The sequence below is a fragment of the Meriones unguiculatus genome, chromosome 14, assembly GCF_030254825.1.
Source record: "Meriones unguiculatus strain TT.TT164.6M chromosome 14, Bangor_MerUng_6.1, whole genome shotgun sequence".
Taxonomy (NCBI): Eukaryota; Metazoa; Chordata; class Mammalia; order Rodentia; family Muridae; genus Meriones; species Meriones unguiculatus.
In genome coordinates, this window is record NC_083361.1 from 72,358,287 (window position 1) to 72,375,975 (window position 17,689).

The window sequence follows — 17,689 nt, forward strand, 5'->3', positions numbered from 1 at the left end:
TTACCGACAGTAACACTGTGGGTATGCCCTGTTTATATCATGACCTACCTATCAGCTCATTGTGGGAAACTACTATGTAACTGTTTGATGTCTTTATTTTAGGATTTTCTAACAATCATTGCAAATCGCGATTGTTTTTCCTCCTGGTTCCCAGCTTAAACCCATTACACACACTAAAACTCAGGTTCAGTAACTTACACTTCATTTCTTTCTTCTTTTTTTTTCTTCTTCTTTCTCTTGCCTAATTGCATTCAGCAGACTTTCCAAACTGGCCTCCAGGTCTGCTCCCTAACTTTAATGGACATGTCTGTGTCGGTACGGAGGAATCCTCTGAGGGAAGCTTCGTGGTTTGGGGGTCTGGTTTTTTGCTTTTTTTTTTTTTTTTTTTTTTTTTTTTTTCTTACACAGAGATACTTTTGCAGAGCCTGGTAGCACGCCCCGAGCGTGCAGCGCTGCTCGGGGGGCCGAAGTTTCTCCCTGCGTTTTCCGCTTGAACAGCGTCCAAGCCTCGCCTCTAAATTGCCAGGGCGGCCTCAGCTCTGCTCACAGCCGCTCTCGGCGGCTGCCCGGGGCTCACCGCGCCGCCGCCGGGCGCTGACTCAGCCGCAGTCGGGCTGCTCCGCCGAGCCGGACCTGGGGAGCGCGCGCCCGGAGCCCGCGCCCCGTGCCCAGAGTCGCCGAGGAAGCACCGCAGCGCTTGAGCTTCCGGAGCTGGGGGTCCCCGAGCGCATCGGACTCGCGTGGCAAGGTAAGACTGCGGGAGCATCACCCTGAGTATCTTTCCTGCAGGGTCGGGGCTCAGCACCGTCCACCCTACGGGAGACTAGTCACAGTTCCAGGTAGCAGCAGGATCTGCTCATTCAATGGGGCCTGGCCTTGGCCGCTAGAAGACCTGAGAGGACTTGACACCAGAACCCCTTGGCATCCCAGTGTCTAATATCTTAGCTGTGATCCAGGAGGGTCAGTCCCTAGGGGCCCGTAAACGCAGCGCTTGGGCTGGAATGGCACAAGGCTAAGCTTTGCAGCAAACAGCTTCCTTGGGGGGCTCGGGTCTTAATACTCAGAGAGAGCTGGTAATACCGGGTTCGGATTCATCACTTCCCAGTGGGAGACCCTTCGCCCTTGATCTTTAAGGGATCCAAGGGAGTGCGTGTGTTGAAACTGAATCAAAGTTACCAATTCCCTCTTGTCAAGTTCAGTGCCTAAAATTCCGTGTGCTTGTGGCTGCCAGCAGCAGAGAACAGAGTCTCATCAGTGTAGTTGATGAAGGTCATGATTTATGGGACTTCTGGGGAAAGTTCTGTCGCTGGAAGTCTTTCTAAAGAAACGTCAAGTCTCGGTAGGGTTTTTGTCCTGATCTGAATAAAATAAGCCTCACTCAAGTTTCCAATATCTTCCCCTGTATCTGTGGAGGATGTTGCCGGTGACTCTGTGAAACTTCGTTATCGTGCTAAATTTCATAATAGATAGTCTTGATTGCCCACGGAGAAAGTTCTGGAATGGGAACTCTCAGTCCAAGGCTATCAATCTTCTCACTGTATGCACTCTAGGGTTCTGGTGTCACAATGATTTGTCAAAACGTGGCTGTGTACCCAGAAAAAGAAGCCTCACCCAGCCTCCCTGCTGCTTTCCTGAGAGAGACTCCCTGGCAACCACTTCTGCATCAGCTTGGGGGTTCTGTCCCTATATCCTCTGGGGTTTCTCTGGCCTCCCAAACCCCAGCCAGAGGATCTAAGCTTCTGGCCCTACTCTATAGCCCGTGCAGCCTTACTATTTCCCCCCCAAAAAAGTATGTTGTCTAGTGCATCATTGAGTTCAGCCTCCCAGCCCCTGGGTTTCTCTCATCCTCAGCAAGGTGATTCCTGAGCAGGGTTGTAATAATCTGATTCGTTGGCAGTTCATGGTCTTCTGCAAAGCAGGTTTTGGCGATCATAAAGCCAAGCACCAAGCCTTTGGGTGTGATTTGTAAATTGGACTTTGGTTAAGGTTATATTTTGGAAGTAGCTCACGGTATGATACTGCACCAACTTCAAGAGCACATGGGGGGGAGGGGTATACAAGCAAACGACCCTCTTCAGCAAAGTACTCTGAAGCAAATGGCCCTATGTTTAACCCAAACACAGAACTGTAAATAAGCTATTCATTTATTCTATGTACCATTGCATTAAGATACTCTGGTTCCAAGGAATTAATTCCCTAATCACTTTTCCAGTAGTGCCATTTATTATTTCTGAGCAAAGTGCAGGTCATAAATGCATGAGATATAGTATGTTTCTGAATTCACCTACATGTGAAAAATCAGAGCAACTTTCAGGCTGCTAAGGACAAAACATAACCCTGAAATAAACAAGGAAAGAGTGGAAAAGGGGTATGTATCCATTGGCGAAAAGCACCCATACATGTGCTTGAAAAGATAACTAGAAATTCAGTGGCTGATTATAAACTGTGATTTAGGGAAGTGTGTGTCTTTCCAGACGGCTTCCTTACAGGGTTACTGAAAGATGCAATCATTCTGAATACATCGCCTCACCAGTTAATCTTTCTTTGACAAATATTTACACTACAGGGGCTCAATATCACAGCACAGACTGGAAATCCACAGCCCGGTGGCAGCCCACATATAGTATGGCTCAAATTCAACACTATTTCCAAGACTTAAGTGGAAACTGAAATGACAACAAGGAAAATGTCTTTACATTATGCTGCCTGGCCAGTGTTTATAGAACTGACAGGGTTCCAAGTCTCTAAAGTTAATGCTTCTAATAAGTTCAAATGTGCGGGGAAGGGGGGCATACTGACTCTGAGTGTAGGCATTGTAGGCTCTGGAATTATTCTGTGTCTGTGTTTTAGGCGACTGGAGTTTGTTCTTGGAAGTGTCGTGTTTTAGTATTTGCTTTGGACAGAAATACTCCTAATGTGCCATTCTTACCTCGCCATCAGAGAGTTGGCTAGTGGGAATCTGTGTTTCCTGCTGACTCAGGATGGGTGCTGTGAAAATCAGTTATCCTGGGCCCCCTAGGGGAAAAGCTCACGGATACGTGTATGAGAGAGACTGGTCAGAGTTTAGTCAGGGTTGTATAACTAATCAGACAACCTTAGCAAGTGACTTTTCTGTTATCTTATTTATTAAACCCAAAGATAGTCAATACTAAGTCAGTTTCAAGAATTAAGTACCTGCCATACACTAAGTATTTTGTGTATATATATGTATTGTGTAACTTTCACGGTAACATTTACGTATGTATATGAGTAGCGTAGTGTATGTGTGTATGTGTTCATGTTTGCATGTGCAAAGTAGAGTGCACGGAGAGTTCAGAACCCTGAATCAAGTGTCTTCCTCAACCACTATTCATCTCACTTATTAAAGCAGGATTCCACACTAACCCTGGAGCTCACTGAGATGTTCCCTTCTCTGCCTTATTTGCTAGGATTACAGGCACGAACCACTCTGCTCAGCTGTTATGTGGGCTCTTACGTTTATAAGCAGACACTGGACCGATGGAGTCGTCTCCCTGACCCTCAAGTCACATTTTTGTCTCCATTTCCTGATGAGGGAAATGATGATTTGATAAAGCTACTTCAATTAATCAGGGTTCATTACAGAAGAGAACTTGAGTTCCAAACTGGCATGTCTTATTTTGAAAATGATTCCTTTCTTCCCTGAACTGTTCGCATGGAGGTGCTTAAAGAAAAAAAAAATCCCTAATAGAGAATCAGCACTTGATGGTGATAACCAGTTCCATTTTCTGAAGACTCGATTGCATGAGTTTTTTCACGTTTGGGGCCTATAGATGGACTCTTTCGTTATTGGCCGTGACTTACCTATTATTCCCTGGAAGCTCCTGTGTGCTTCTAGGACTGAATCTCTAAATTTACAGAGGAGGGCAATACTGTCTTCCTTGCTGATGATGTAGGAATTGGAAATGGAGTTGGTGACTTATGTAAATAAACCCAGCGTGTAGCAAGTGTTTGTCACACTGTGCTTAGGACCAATTCCTCCTAGCTGGTCCCTCCCATCATCTGCTCCTACGGTTTCACGATGGATGACAGTGGTTAGCAGATTTCCATGGCATGTCCTCGAACACAGACTTCTGTGGCTAGACATTCCCTGAAGGATCCCTTGATGTGTTCCCTTGATTACAGTACTTCAAGCCTTTCCAGGTAAAGTGTTCTTGTGAAATTCACTCCTAAAGTAATATAGCGAGGTGGTGTCACTGACTAGAACAACTGAGGTTTGGATACCTACTCCCAGAATCCCCCTAGAGCCACGGACTTATAAGAGGTTCCTATAGCCACAGAAACTCTGTGCAAGTGAGCCTGCATACCCTGTCATGGTATCCTGCCTGGTGGCTTGCCCAAGACTGCATTTGATCCTCACCCCAGTGTGGAGAGCAGAGGAAGTCCTGAGTGAGTGACTCCCTGTGTGTGTGAGACCGACATGGGCAGGGCATCAGACCCATGGGAAAATGTCAACACTTCCCAGAAACCAGGGTGAGGCTCACAGGGAAATGGCAAAGCCCTCCTCTAATCCATGTGTGGATGTTGCTAGCGGGTGCAGATAATGCCCACCAGAGCTTCCCCAGCTGCCCCACCATGCCCAATATTTATAACCGGATCCCACTTTTCTACAGAGACTGTTCCTACCTAGATTAGTTAAATCTGTCTCCTTGTTCTAATTGCATACCATAAGCCCTGCCTCCTTGCTCAACTCTACATAATAAACATCCTGCACTTCTGTGGTGCTGCAGATGACCTAGCAGAAGCTGAGACTTCCTCCACTATGATCCTACTTCTCTGTCTCTGTGTCTGCCTGTCTTTCTTTTCCTCATTCCCTTGCTCGATGCAGTCAGGTCTATCCCTGGAGCAGTGCTAGACAAGCAGAGGGTGAGTGTCTCCCTGGCTCTCTTGGGGCCTAGCCCCAACCTTGACACTCAAGACATTTTAGAATGTTTTAAAGTCTATTCTTTTGTTTTGCCTCAAATTGACTCATAATAGCTACACATATTTATAGAAAGACTTTCAAGTGTTTACCACTCAGATGGCAAGGACAGGCCCAGGCAGAGGGATGAAATGAAAGGGCACTTAGCCACTTAGACTTAAGCCTCCCAGATGTCTCTCCAGAAACCTACTGGTGATAGGAGAACTGACTCTGGGTAGTCAGTAAATGGCCTCAGCAACATTTTGCTTTCATGTAAAGTTTTCTCTCTGACCTTTGGGGAATTTCATATTCTATCTCTAAAAAAATCTGACTCCTAGTACTTGACCCCCATTAGAATCTCAAGGACTGCATCCTTGCCCTTGGGACAGAATGATGGGAAAGGACCCTGAGATCCTCCCAGAGATCAGAACAGGTCAGAAAGGCAAGAATTGTGCTGCTGCTCTTACTGTCCAGGCTCAAACAGACAAGGTGAATGGGGTCCAGTGTCCTTTCACGCTCTGTTGGCATGAAGACATGTGTTTCTCATCTAGAGATTGGCAGCTGACAAATGACTTGATACTGCATGTAATCATCATACCCCTTTCTAGCAATGCAGTATCGCCTTGGCTCAAGTGGAATTTACTGTATTCTAGAAGACTGTAAATAAATGGGTTGTATTTATTATACCTCCATATGCCCAGATCAGGCATTGCCAATTGATCATGATGCTGAAAAAGGCCTTGGAATCCTTCTCAAGAGTTGCCTAGAGGTGGCTAGAGAAATTATCCTTAGTGGGGTACAGTAAGGAGTTTTAAACCAGGGGGAAGAATAAGAAAGTGAAACTTCTGAAAGGGTTTGGACCTTCCTTTCTGGCATCCTCACTTCTCCCAAGCCAAACAAGCATCTTACGAAATCTGCCTTTGTACCACGAGTGCAGCATGTCCCAAGTGTTGGACTGTCCTTTGACACTTGGGACACAACAACACTGGAGGTTGTCTGATGCTCTTCTGCTTGGCTTGACAGGGATGTGTCTGTGTCCACCTGGGACTATCTGCCTTCAATTATATGTTCATTATACAGCTCAGACACCAGAGAGAATGCGGCTTAAGGTTTGGAACGTTTGCACTTCTGAGAAGGCAGACTGCATGCCGGCATAATAAGGAGGCTCCATGAATGAGACGGGGGACCTGTGGGACTCTGATGGGCTAGGTGGACCTGCCAGACAGACCCTCATTAACAACATGGCCTTCATCTTCCAGGTTGACCCCACTCCTGGAAAACAGTGTTACCCTCTCTTATTAACTGAAGTCTCAGAGGGGCTCTTGTCTTCGTTGGGCCAATTGATTTGACAAATAGATATTCTGGGCCTCAATCCCGGGAAGGGAGTTCCATTCCTCTGGCATCAACTCTATAGCAGAATTGTTCAGTCACCAAAAAAGACCGTGTCCCCTTCCCTGTGTCCCAGTTACAATATTAACATATTCATTCTCAGCTCTGCAGAAGAATGGAGGGAAGCTGCCACTTTTAGCAAGCAGAGCAATGAAAGTCATGCTCTCCCCGGCAGCCACATCTTCAAATGAACAAGGACATTATTGTTAATCAATATACATGCCCACTGAAATCCAGCACTCTGAGAATTCATTTTCTTCTTCAGCAATTTCCCTGATTTCTGAGATTTTATCTGAGAAAGATACAGGATTTCTGACTCCTGCGAAGAGGAACTATTTGAGTACTGCTACTACCCCACTCTCCCCAAGACCCTTAAACTTCACAATTCGAAGTAGTTCTAACCTGAGATGCCAAGGAGGGGATTTTCCCCTCCTTTAGAAATCAGTAGTCAGCTGGGTGTGGTGGTGTGCACCTGTAATCCCAGCAGAGGCAGAGACAGGTGGATTTCTATGAGTTTGAATCCAGCCAAGGCTACATAGAGAAAACCTGTCTCGAAAAACCAAACAAACAAACAAAAAAACAAAAACAAAACAAAAGAAAATAAAACAGTAGTCAAAGCTTTAACCCTTTGACTCTTCCAAAAGACATGCTGGGGAGGGTTAGGAGAACTTCCTACCGTGGCCACTGTTTTAAGATGGAGTAAAAATGGAGAGAGGATCTAGGTTCTCGACATGCCCCCTGCACAGATGTGGCCAATTGACAGCTCATTCTCCATGTGGATCTCCATGTGAGGGGAGCAGGGGCTGCCTCTGTCATTAACTCGGTTGCCTGCTCTTTGATCACTTGCCCCTGGTGATGCGGCCTTCTCAGGCCATGGAGAAAGAGGATCCAGGCGGTCCTGATGAACACTTAACAAGCTATGGGAAGATGGCAATAGCTGGGAACTCCCTCTTTCAGTGGACTAGGGGAAGGGGATGGGGAGAAGAGGGAAGGAGGGTGGGACTGGAGGAAGTTGAGGGAGGGGGGCTTCAATTGGGATATATAATAAATAAACTGTGAAAAAATTAAAATTAAAAAAGATGGATAGAGGAAAGAACTAGTTTTCCAGACCCACTTGGCATCACCTACCAGTTTCAGAACCATGTGAGTAATTCTCCTGGACACACACAGGAGCCTCTGTCATCAGACAGCCCAGAATGGCTTCAAATCCTAACTCCACTTTCAAGCGAATGACCACACACATCTCCCTGCTGCTCTGAGCTCCCTTTTCTCCAACGATGGAATGGACGCATGGATATGGTTTCCTAAGCCTTAAGAGATGCTTATAGAGGACAATGTGTGACTCATACAGCACCTTGCTCACCACACAGCCCAGGGAAATGCTTTTGGCAAACTAGCCTGATTATAAGAGTGCACCTCATCCTGCAAAAGGCAGGAGAGTGATGCTCAAAGAATTAACCAGAAGGCTCATTGTAAAATACAGTCAGGAGCCCAATCCTGTTTCCCCTAGACCAGAACTTCCTGGTGCAGAAGCAGCAATGCACAGTTTTAACAAGCTGATAGAACTTTAGAGCCTCAAGTATGAGAGTCACTGACCCAGCTTGGGCACAAGCATCAGGGTTTCACACTTGCTTGACCTAAACTCCATCTCCCCCATGTCTACAGCTCCACCTCTGGACAGAAAAGCAAGTGCACTCTTTGCTCTTCTGAACGAACACGCACATTAGCTCCCGCAGTGGGCTTTGAAAGGGCGTCTGTTAATTTCCCGTTTTCCACAAAAGCCATGACACCTAGTTATCAGCTGTGCCTGTACCCAGAGCTTCCCAGTGCAGCGGATGTAGCCCCAATCCTCACTGCTCCTGTCTTGAAAAATCACAGGACCTGGGTCTGCAGAGAAACCACAGGGCTTCTAGCTTTGATGCTGTTGTCTCTTTTGACAGTTGCCACTGTGTATCTAAAGCGCAGGATTGCTCCAATTTCAATGTACGGATAGGGAGTCTGTCTTCATTTTAGTATTGGTGTGTGTGTGTTTCCATCTTTATATAAAATACATTTTGGAATTATGGAAAACATGCTCCTTTAGGGGATGAAGAATTTGCAAAGCTGAGTTCTGTGGATTCACACAGTAAGCATTTATCAGTTTTATTTTGTGGTAGATGTGGTTTAGTTATGGTGTTGGGGATTGAGCCCAGAGTCTTGTGAGGCTAAATGTATATTCCATCACTAAGTGCAATCAGTTCCCCACTAGAATGTTTTCTAAAAATATTTTTGGATTATACAAGGTGTTCTATATGAAGGTATCAGAAAATTCTGGGGAACACAAAAGGAGGAAGTGACTACCTGTAATTCCAGACCCATGACCAGTCTCTTAATAATTTCCTCCAGTTTTTACCTCCTCCCTGTATCATTGTGTTATTTTTGTATTAAAAAAAATGGATGTACACCTTTAATCCCAGTACTCAGGGAAGCAGAGGCAGGTGTATCACTGTAAGATTGAGGCCGGCCTGGTCTACAGAGTGAGTGAGTCCAGACCACACAGACAAACCTTGTCTCAAAAAAACAATAATGATGATGATGATGACTAGGTTATGTGAAAGGGAAGCAGAGCAAACTGTTCCTAAGTGCTGAGACCCATGTGTCCTGTAACACATCCTGGAGAGGTTCTGGAGGATTCTGGAGAAGGTTTTATGCTGGAGGTGGGATATGGGCCAGAGAGCCAGGCATAGCTCTGTCAGGTGGAGAGAGCAGGAATGGAGGGGACTAAGCTCAGTGTGACTTCTTTGTGCTCACTCATGAGGCAGAGGGGTCTATGCCCCTCCCCCTCAGAGCCTTTCAGGCTGTCTCCGTAGGCAAAGGCAGGCAAAGGCCATCCCACTTATTGCTGGCCTCAGCTTGGGACACTTGCTTTATGACCTTTCATCTGTCATATCAACTGCCCTGAAGCCTCAGTGTGGGACCACATTTAAAAAGTTACACATGAAGGACCCCAGCTGTGAGTTTCTGCAGGCCAAGGACTGGGGCTGTGGGTGAGGGCCCTTCTCCAGGACTGCAGTCTCAACCACCACATGCTAAAACACACAGTATGATCACCAGCAGAGTCTAGTCACCTCCCAAGGTCAAGATCAAAGTAATGATTGTCACTATTTTTTTAAAAAAAGACATAACCAGGACAAATTTGCTGGAAACTATACTTATCTTGGACTTCAGGTAAACAGATCGCCAAGGGTAAGATGCCTGGTGAGCCTGTCTGAGGTGAGAGTAGAAAGCTCTAGGTGCTGTGGCATGAGCCGTGACAGAGGCCCTCCTGTAGAAGGAGTTTGATGGTATCTGGCAGCTCTAGTCATCATGCCCGCACCCTCACCCTTGGGCCACTTCCAAAGTGTCACCATGCCCGCACCCTCACCCTGACTTCAGGAGGTAGGCACTCTGGTCGTCAGCCAAAAGCATCCTAGAATCTGAAGCCAAACATGTAAAAGGAGTCACTCAAGTCCGGATGCTAATCAATGGTGAGACCATTTCTTAAAACCCAAGACTTAGCTCTGTGCCCACCACCCACCCTGATACTCATTTCAAGTTAGGTAGAGGCTTCTGGGACACTAATGGGACAGCACATGAGAGTCTCGATAAAGTGTGAGGTGTATGGTTGGCTTGGAAGGCGCTGAACTTTCCCTTCCCTTTGGAAAAGATCCACTGACAAGCTTTGGGACCCACAGCAACAGCATTCACACACACACACACACACACACACACACACTCTCTCTCTCCTTCTCAGAAAGCAGTCACTAGTCATTTGAGTTTCCTTGGTTCCAACCTCACACAGTGGCATCTGGGCTGAACTCACACCTGCTGCCAGAACTATCCCAGGCCTTGGATTTGCTGTGAGCCCATCTTCACTGACTCAGGGGGAAAGCTACCACCAGCTTGTCAGTAGAGCAGTGCTTTACCATTCCCGAAACGGAGACCTCTCCAGCTTCTGCGCACAGGAGGAGTCTCTTGGACTGGCTGGCCAGTGGCTAATCTGAGAAGCAGGTAGCTTCTGATCCACCTTTTTCAGCCAACCTGGTTTTGGTTTGTCAAAAATGCTGTAAGAATCACTGCAGCTCCTGCTGGTTCTGACACATCGTGCTGCTGTGTAACCCTCACTGCCTTGAGCCTGGTGTTGTACACATTCTCTGATCTCGCTCGGGCTTTAGAAACTTGCTTGCTGGGCTCAGAAGGAAGAAGGCACTGGGAGAGGCTGAGCACAATTGCTTTATGTTCAGCCGAAATGAGGCAGACATTTTCAAGGACTCCTAGCAGTGAAATGTAATGAATAGACACTGAATCGATCTTCCCATTTCCCACACCCTTGGTGACTAGGAGATGGAGATAGAGATGAATGAGGATCAAGGAGCTGGATCCAGACACAGAGGACCTTTTGGCAGAGCCATACCACTTTACCCACTGGATAGCTCCAAGTGTCAGGCCCCTCTAACAGCTACTCCTCTGCCCTAGACACTGACAACCAGTTCTTTCCACTTAGACAAAACACTCACTGCACTACCTGTCCCTGCCAGGCTGTCAGTCCCAGAGATGGAGTGTTACAATATTCACAAGAAGGGATGAGAGGACTCTCCAACTGGTGGCAGATGGTCCAAGCCTCCAACCCAATTCAGGACAGTGTCAACGCCCAAGGGGAGGGGATCTGTATTTAAATTTTGTAGAAAAGCAGGTAAGGAAGGTGAGAGTGGCAAAGAACCCTACCGTGTTGCCCCCTGATTAGCCCTGCAGGGTAACGGGCCACACACTTGTGTAAGGCATGTGTGTATCCTGGGTGTGCCAGCCTGTGAAGACTCAACCTCACCCCAGACCATTCAACATCCAGGTGGTCACCCATATCCTTCTTCTCTGGTACTTTAGCTCATCTCAGAGGTGGTACTGAGACAACAGTTAGCAGATAGAATTTCCTGATACCCTGGTACGCATTGGAATAGCCACCATCTGAGGGGTACTTTGAACCCCAAGCTCGGAGAATGTAATCGAACTTTGCAAGCCTGGAGTGGTTTATAACAGCCCCCATTCTATAGGCTGCACAGGAGTCCCTGGAGCCCCTTCTCTCCAGCCAGGCCTTGCTGTCCTCACTGACTGGCATCTGTTCTGAGTGTCAGGTTAGAGTGAAATGGCAGGTATACTTGACATCACCTTCCTGAGTGAAGAGGACTATGACGCGTGGCAGGTAGAAGCCACAGCTCATGTGGCTGTCACAAATCTCTTATGAATCCAAGATTCCTGAGCTCTCAGGGTAGTGCAGCTTCAGGGGTTTCATTCCAAGCTTGCTCTTTGAAATCCACACGCTCGTGGGATAACAAAATCAGATGCCCACAGAATCCATGATGACAGAAGCAGATGAGTCTGATGGACAAGGAATGGGGGACACTGAAGAACACAGGCTGTCTGAAGGGCACTGGTGACTCAGCTCCAGCTTTGTGCTGCTGCTCCAAACTGCCACCACAGCGTAGCCAGGCCATCTGGCAGAAGCTGAAGCATCCAGTTTCACATGAAATCATCCAATGGTCAATACCTCCAAATGAAAACATCATAAATCTTTGTTCAGATCGACATGAACAACCACCATATTGTGACTCTCTGGAAATCAAATAATGAGATGAAGTTGCTGCTGATCTTCAGACTTGGGGCTACCTCAGGACAGAGAGAGACAAACCAGAACTGTTCTGGTGGACGAGGACACAGATGGAGCTTTAGGTTAGCTTCATCCTTGCCTAACGGTGTCAAAGTCCTGAGGCCTCTCCATTGACCTCTGCTCCCAGACAGACATGGTGCAGGCCTGTATTCACAACACTTCAGAGATAAAAACAGGAAGGATACATAGTTAAAGGCCAACCTGGGTTACTTAGCAAGTTCAAAGCCAGCCTAAACTGCATAGCAAGACCCCACTTGCCTTCCAAAGCTGAGGACTGGGGATATAACTCAATGGTAGAATGATTGCATAGCATGCATAAGGCCTCAGTTCAATCCACAGCATAAGGAGGAGAAAAAATATAAAAATCTTCTTTCCCTGGATCTGCTTCTCGTCTGTGGACCAGGAGTTGCTGCAGACCTCAGAGGATCTAGATCACCACCAAGTCCTGAAAACACAGTGAACGACGTCTGAGGTCCTTTCAGGCAGTCTCTCGAAGTTACTATCGTGCACCTGTAGGTACACCCGTGTCTCTTAGATGCCCCAGGTCTTCACAGCTGGCACGGCATGAAATATAAATAGATGCAGTGACCAGCCCTCATGAACTTCCATTTCCTTATCTCATTCCTGTCCTGCCTACCTTACCAGGGTGATACTGGAATGAAAAAGTGGGATATGTATAATAACAGTGTTTCCAACACGGGAGCCTGACAAGATAAAAGGCATGCTATCGTTCTGTGCATCTGTCTTCCTTACTTGTGGGAGGGGAAGACACTGCCTTTGGCATTTCTGCTCCTCCTTCTTCAATCTGTTTTAGACAGACTTCTTGGAGGAGGTCTGGCCTTGTGGTTTTCAGAAGGCACTGACCATTAGGAATCATCGCTTTGGCTAAGCATGTGCTACTATCATCGTGTTGTGGGTGAAAAGGGAAAGCCAAAAAAGAAGCTCTCCTTCCAGACCAGTACACCTAGCACCAGCACCGATGGGCACCCATGGCTGTAGAGCCTGTTCAGCTCCACCATATGGGGGAGGGAGGAAGAATGACTATTGTCCTCATCCTGCATAATTACTGAGAGCTCACTTATACCAAGCAGAGAAGAGGAAGTCCAGAATTCCCTGCCCTCGAAGCTGACAAAGCCTTCACATTTTTGAACATCATGAGTAACCCAAAAGGGAGTCTTCCATTCTAATGGGAAAGATTTCCTGAGGTCTTTAGGCAGAAGGGTCTGTTGAACAAGAGGTAGAAGTGGAGAAACCCATATTGTGATTAAAAATTTAGGGTATTAGAGAATAAGATGTGAGGAGATGGGGAAGGGAGGAGAGGAGCAGAAGAGAGAGGCAAGTCTTTGCATCCAGAGGCACTCTGCTCTCAGGAAATCAGGATATGGAAAATTGGGGTCTTTCTTCTGCTACCTGCTTTTATCCAAACCACACTCATTCTCACAGAGTGGGATCACTCCTTAGTGGGAAGGCTTCTCCAGAGATGCTCTTCTGGTGTTCCTTCTGCCCTGACTCAAGGTTATCCGTCACCCCACAGGTACTTGCAGCCTGAACCCCACCTCGTACACCTTGGTAGCTGACACTGGCCCCCGTCTCCTTTTCTATGAAGGATTTACACAGCTCTCCTCTTGAATACTCTCTTGAAAGATCTAGAGAGGGAAGTGTGTGGAGATGAAAGACATATCAAAGCAAAGCCAGGTTAAGAACTGATGGACCAGCAACCCTATGTCCAGAATTTCAGCATCTTTTGGGGTACCTAGTATGTCTCTGTAGGATGCTGACCCCTAGTGAACTACTTCAGGGTCTGATAGAACAAGGTGAAAAAAAAAAAAAAAAAAAAAAAAACAGAGGAAGACAAGCTTGTCCTGGGGAATCTGTAAGCTCCCAGAGCCTGGAAGGAGAGTCATGCTGCTGCCCTGTTATCTCCAAGTCACATTAAGTACTGTGTGTACCTTTATTCATTGGATTTATTTTCACTTTAAGTGGCATTTGCTCTTGTTATTTGTATCTTGAAGAGTGTCTCCAATAAGCAGATGCATCTTCAGGAGTTCTTATCAATGAATCAGTGAGACAAATTAGCTTCTAAGATCCTGTTCTCCAGACAAGAGCCTATCCTAGACGTCCTCTGAAAGTCTCCACCCGGCAGGGGATGGAGACAGCCAAACTTTGGGCAGAGCACAAAGAGTCTTGTGGAAGAAGAAGGAGGGGATAAAAGGACTGGAGGGGACAGGAACTCTAGAAGGAGACCAAAAAAGCCAAAAAAAAAATCTGGGTCCGGGGGGGCCTGCAGAGACTGATACACCAACCATGCATGGAGAAGACCCAGGCCCTCTGCTCAGATGTAGCCCATTGTCAGCTCAGGCTCCATGTGGGTTCCTCTAGTAAGGGGTGCAGAAGCTGTCTCTGACATGAACTCTGTTGTCTGCTCTTTGATTACTTCCTCCTGGCGGGGCCACCTTGCCAGGCCACAGAGGAAGAGAACAGAGGCAGTCCTGATAAGACTTGATAGGCTAGGGTCAGATGGTAGGGGAGGAGGAAGCTCCCTTTTAGTGGGCTAAGGGAGGGGGAGTGGGGAAAAGGGAAAGAGAGTAGGACTGGGAGGAGATGAGGGAGGGGACTACAATTAGAATATATAGTGAGTAAATTGTTTTTTTAAAAAAAAAATCCTGTTCTACTAAACAGAATGTCTGGAAAGTTCTCAGGAATTCCAGAGGAGAGAGACTCAACTTTACAGGATGAATGGGAACTGACTGAGATGCTAAGAGCTGGGGGTTGGGGAGAGGGCAGCACCACCAGCAGTAACTAGGTGAGTGTGCCAGTGAACGAGGAGTACAAGCCTTCCTAACAGTTTAATAGCGGGCATGAGCCACAGCCCCAAAGAGGATGCTGACCAAGACAATCAAACAAGAGAGTGAGAAAGCCAGAGGAAGAGACAGGGAAGGGAAGGGGGAGAGAGGGGTGGGGGAGGGAGGGAGAGACAGAGAGCGGGGGAGAGAAAGAGAGACTTGATCTCTCTAGACACAAAGGACAAAGGCAGATGCAGGGTTCATGGCTCCTGAAGGTTATGCGATTTGGGAAGTACCTTGTAATAACGAAACCGTAAGTACAGAAGCCAATATTTAGAATGATAAGGGTCATAGCAAATCACCAATAATAAAGTGATTTATTTTTTTCTTATTTTTCTGTAAAAAAAAAAAGATATGAAAGACCTCACAAAATCTATGAAAAATGAACACCATTTTCATGTTTCGTCATTTATGTGTATTTACATGCATGTGGGTGCCTATGGAAGCGAGAAGAGGGTTTGGGATATTCTGGACCTGGAGTTACAGATATTTGTGAGCCACCTGATAAGAGTTCTGGAAACTGAACCCGGGTCCTCCACAAAAGCAGGGCAGACTGTTCTCCACTGAGCCTTCTCTCCAGCTCCAAAGAATCTTTTTTAAACAGTTGACTGTTGAACCTGCTTTTGTGATGTTTTCAGAATCTCTTATCAACTAAGCTAGCCAGACCCTTCACTTGCATGACATTTAAAACATGTTTTGGCCTATCTCTGAGCTGCTATTTATATTTTAATTCATTTATACAGTCATTTCTATAGAAAACACAAATACTACTAATCTTCTGCATAACTGATCATAATTTATTGGCTCACAAAAAGAATTAAGTTCATAGCTCACGTGGTTATGAAATGTCTGTGAAGAAACCCCTGTCAATGTTCTCACATGACCAGACTCTAAGCCTTTTAGGCATTTCCAATTTTCTCTGGCAAGATGGATCTTAATGACTCTATGAATTGATGACATTCATTAGCCAGTTGTCTTCAGTGTCCATGCTACTGTGAGATTGGATGAACTGCCTCTTGTCTTCCTGGAAGTCAGTATTTCATGCCGAATCAACACAAAGTTAATAAGAGTTTCACAGATGATTGAGCCATTTCAGCTCAAGGGAAGAGAGTGGGAGGAGAGTGGGATGAGGCTACAAATCCACAAGGGATGGACAGGGAGGTGGGGGTGAAGGGAATGCCTGGGAACAGGTGAAGGGTAGAAAGCAGTGTTAGACATTGGCTGGTCTCTAAATACAGCCTAGCCTGCCCTTAATTAAGCAATCAGGGCCTGTCAATAAGTACTGAGCATACAACAGCTAAAAGAATACGTTCCTAAAACGGTTAAGTAGCAGAAAAGCCTGGGCTCATATCCTTTTTGCTATCAAATGCCCTTTGAAACCTTGCTACATGTAAGTTCATTATGCAAAGGTCATCTTGGACTAAATAAATATATGCCCTTAAATTCACATGAAATGAACCCCCAACTCAGCTTCTCCACACCCGGATCCCCCAAATGCTGTAGTTCTCAAAGATCTGCAGATATGAGCCCAGAGTCGGAGTGCTGGCACATGGCTGTAGTTTTCATCAGCTGCAGCCAACCACTGTATGAAATTGAGGAACATTTGCTAACACGAGGGACCATGTTCTTTCAGTGTGTGACCCCTCAGAGTTAAGAAGAGGCTTGTGAAAGTAGGGGTCTGGATCTTCAGCTCTGCTACCCTCATATGTACCTCTGTAGTGGGATCCAGACAGGAAGGCTTCTGGAGGAAAGGGAAACAAAGCCAGGCCTGCAGACTCTGGCTGGCAAGGAGGATGGATAGCCCAGGCACAGAGACTGATATGGAAAACTAGTATCTCAGGGACAGTGGCGCAGGGCAGGGACCTGCAGTGGGCTCTGCACAGAAAAGAATCTGAAGGCTTAGCCCGAGAGCCCTAGAATTGACTCTGTGAAGCAAGTTGCTGGTTGAGGTATTTTAGCTGGTTGTGGATGTAGGTGAAGTAGGTGTTAAGAGACTGGAGAAGAAGCCCGGGTACAGAGGACTCTGAGCTCAGGAGAAACCTGGAACACAAGAACTGAGTAGGGCAGATCCAGAAAACAGAACAAAGGGCTGGAGGCAGAGGTGAGGAGGATAAGTGAGAGATGAAGGACCCTAGGCAACTTGCCTGGCATCTCTGTCTGCTCAGACTACCAGCTTATGACTCGGAAGACAAAAAAAGATACGCTCACATGTTTAGGAAATGCTTATTGTAAAAGAGCTAAATTGGATCTCTCAGACCGCTAAGAAAAATGGGCAGTGTTCTATAAAGGGCCAGAATAGAAATACTTCAAAACTTGTCTCCCTTTTGGTTTTTCACAGCTACTCATCAGTTGAAAGGGCAGCTGCGGGTGCCTTTGAGTCGAGATGTATGGCTATACACAACCACCTATGGACATAGAAATGGAATTTTGTAATATTCAGACAGTTGGTGGTTTTCATTCTTTTTTTATCGTTTCTAACCACTTTTAAAATGCAGAAGCTGTTCCTATCTCCTGGACTGTAAACCATATCATATGACCATGCTATGGAAACCCCCAGTGCAGAGGGCATGATCTAAGTGACTTCCTGCTCTATGGGCAGCAGCATCCAGGAGCTCTCCGCACTACACCATCAACCATGCATGCTATTATGGGATGTGTAGTGTGACAATCTGAACCCATGGAATTCTGGACAGCTACCAGCCCAGAGTGGGCTGTCACCTGAGTGCCGGAGTATGCAGTGCTATGTATACTCTGAGCCAGGTACGCAGCTACTGGTGTGACAGGCATCAGCCTAGCTTGCTCCTCACCACCACCTCATGGGCACATTACTATGTGTCCCATTTTTCAGAAGAGCAAGCT

At 46.5% G+C, this 17,689-nt stretch overlaps 1 protein-coding gene across 2 annotated transcripts in view; it reads left to right on the forward strand.

Annotated features, from left to right (window-relative positions):
* The first annotated feature begins 536 nt into the window (after positions 1-536).
* Ctxnd1 (cortexin domain containing 1) overlaps positions 537-17,689 on the forward strand; it is a 46,900-nt gene continuing 29,747 nt past the window's right edge. For both annotated transcript variants that reach the window (XM_060367484.1, XM_060367482.1), the window contains exon 1: positions 537-748. The gene's annotated coding sequence lies outside the window, so the exon portion shown is untranslated. The remainder of the gene's footprint in view (positions 749-17,689) is intronic.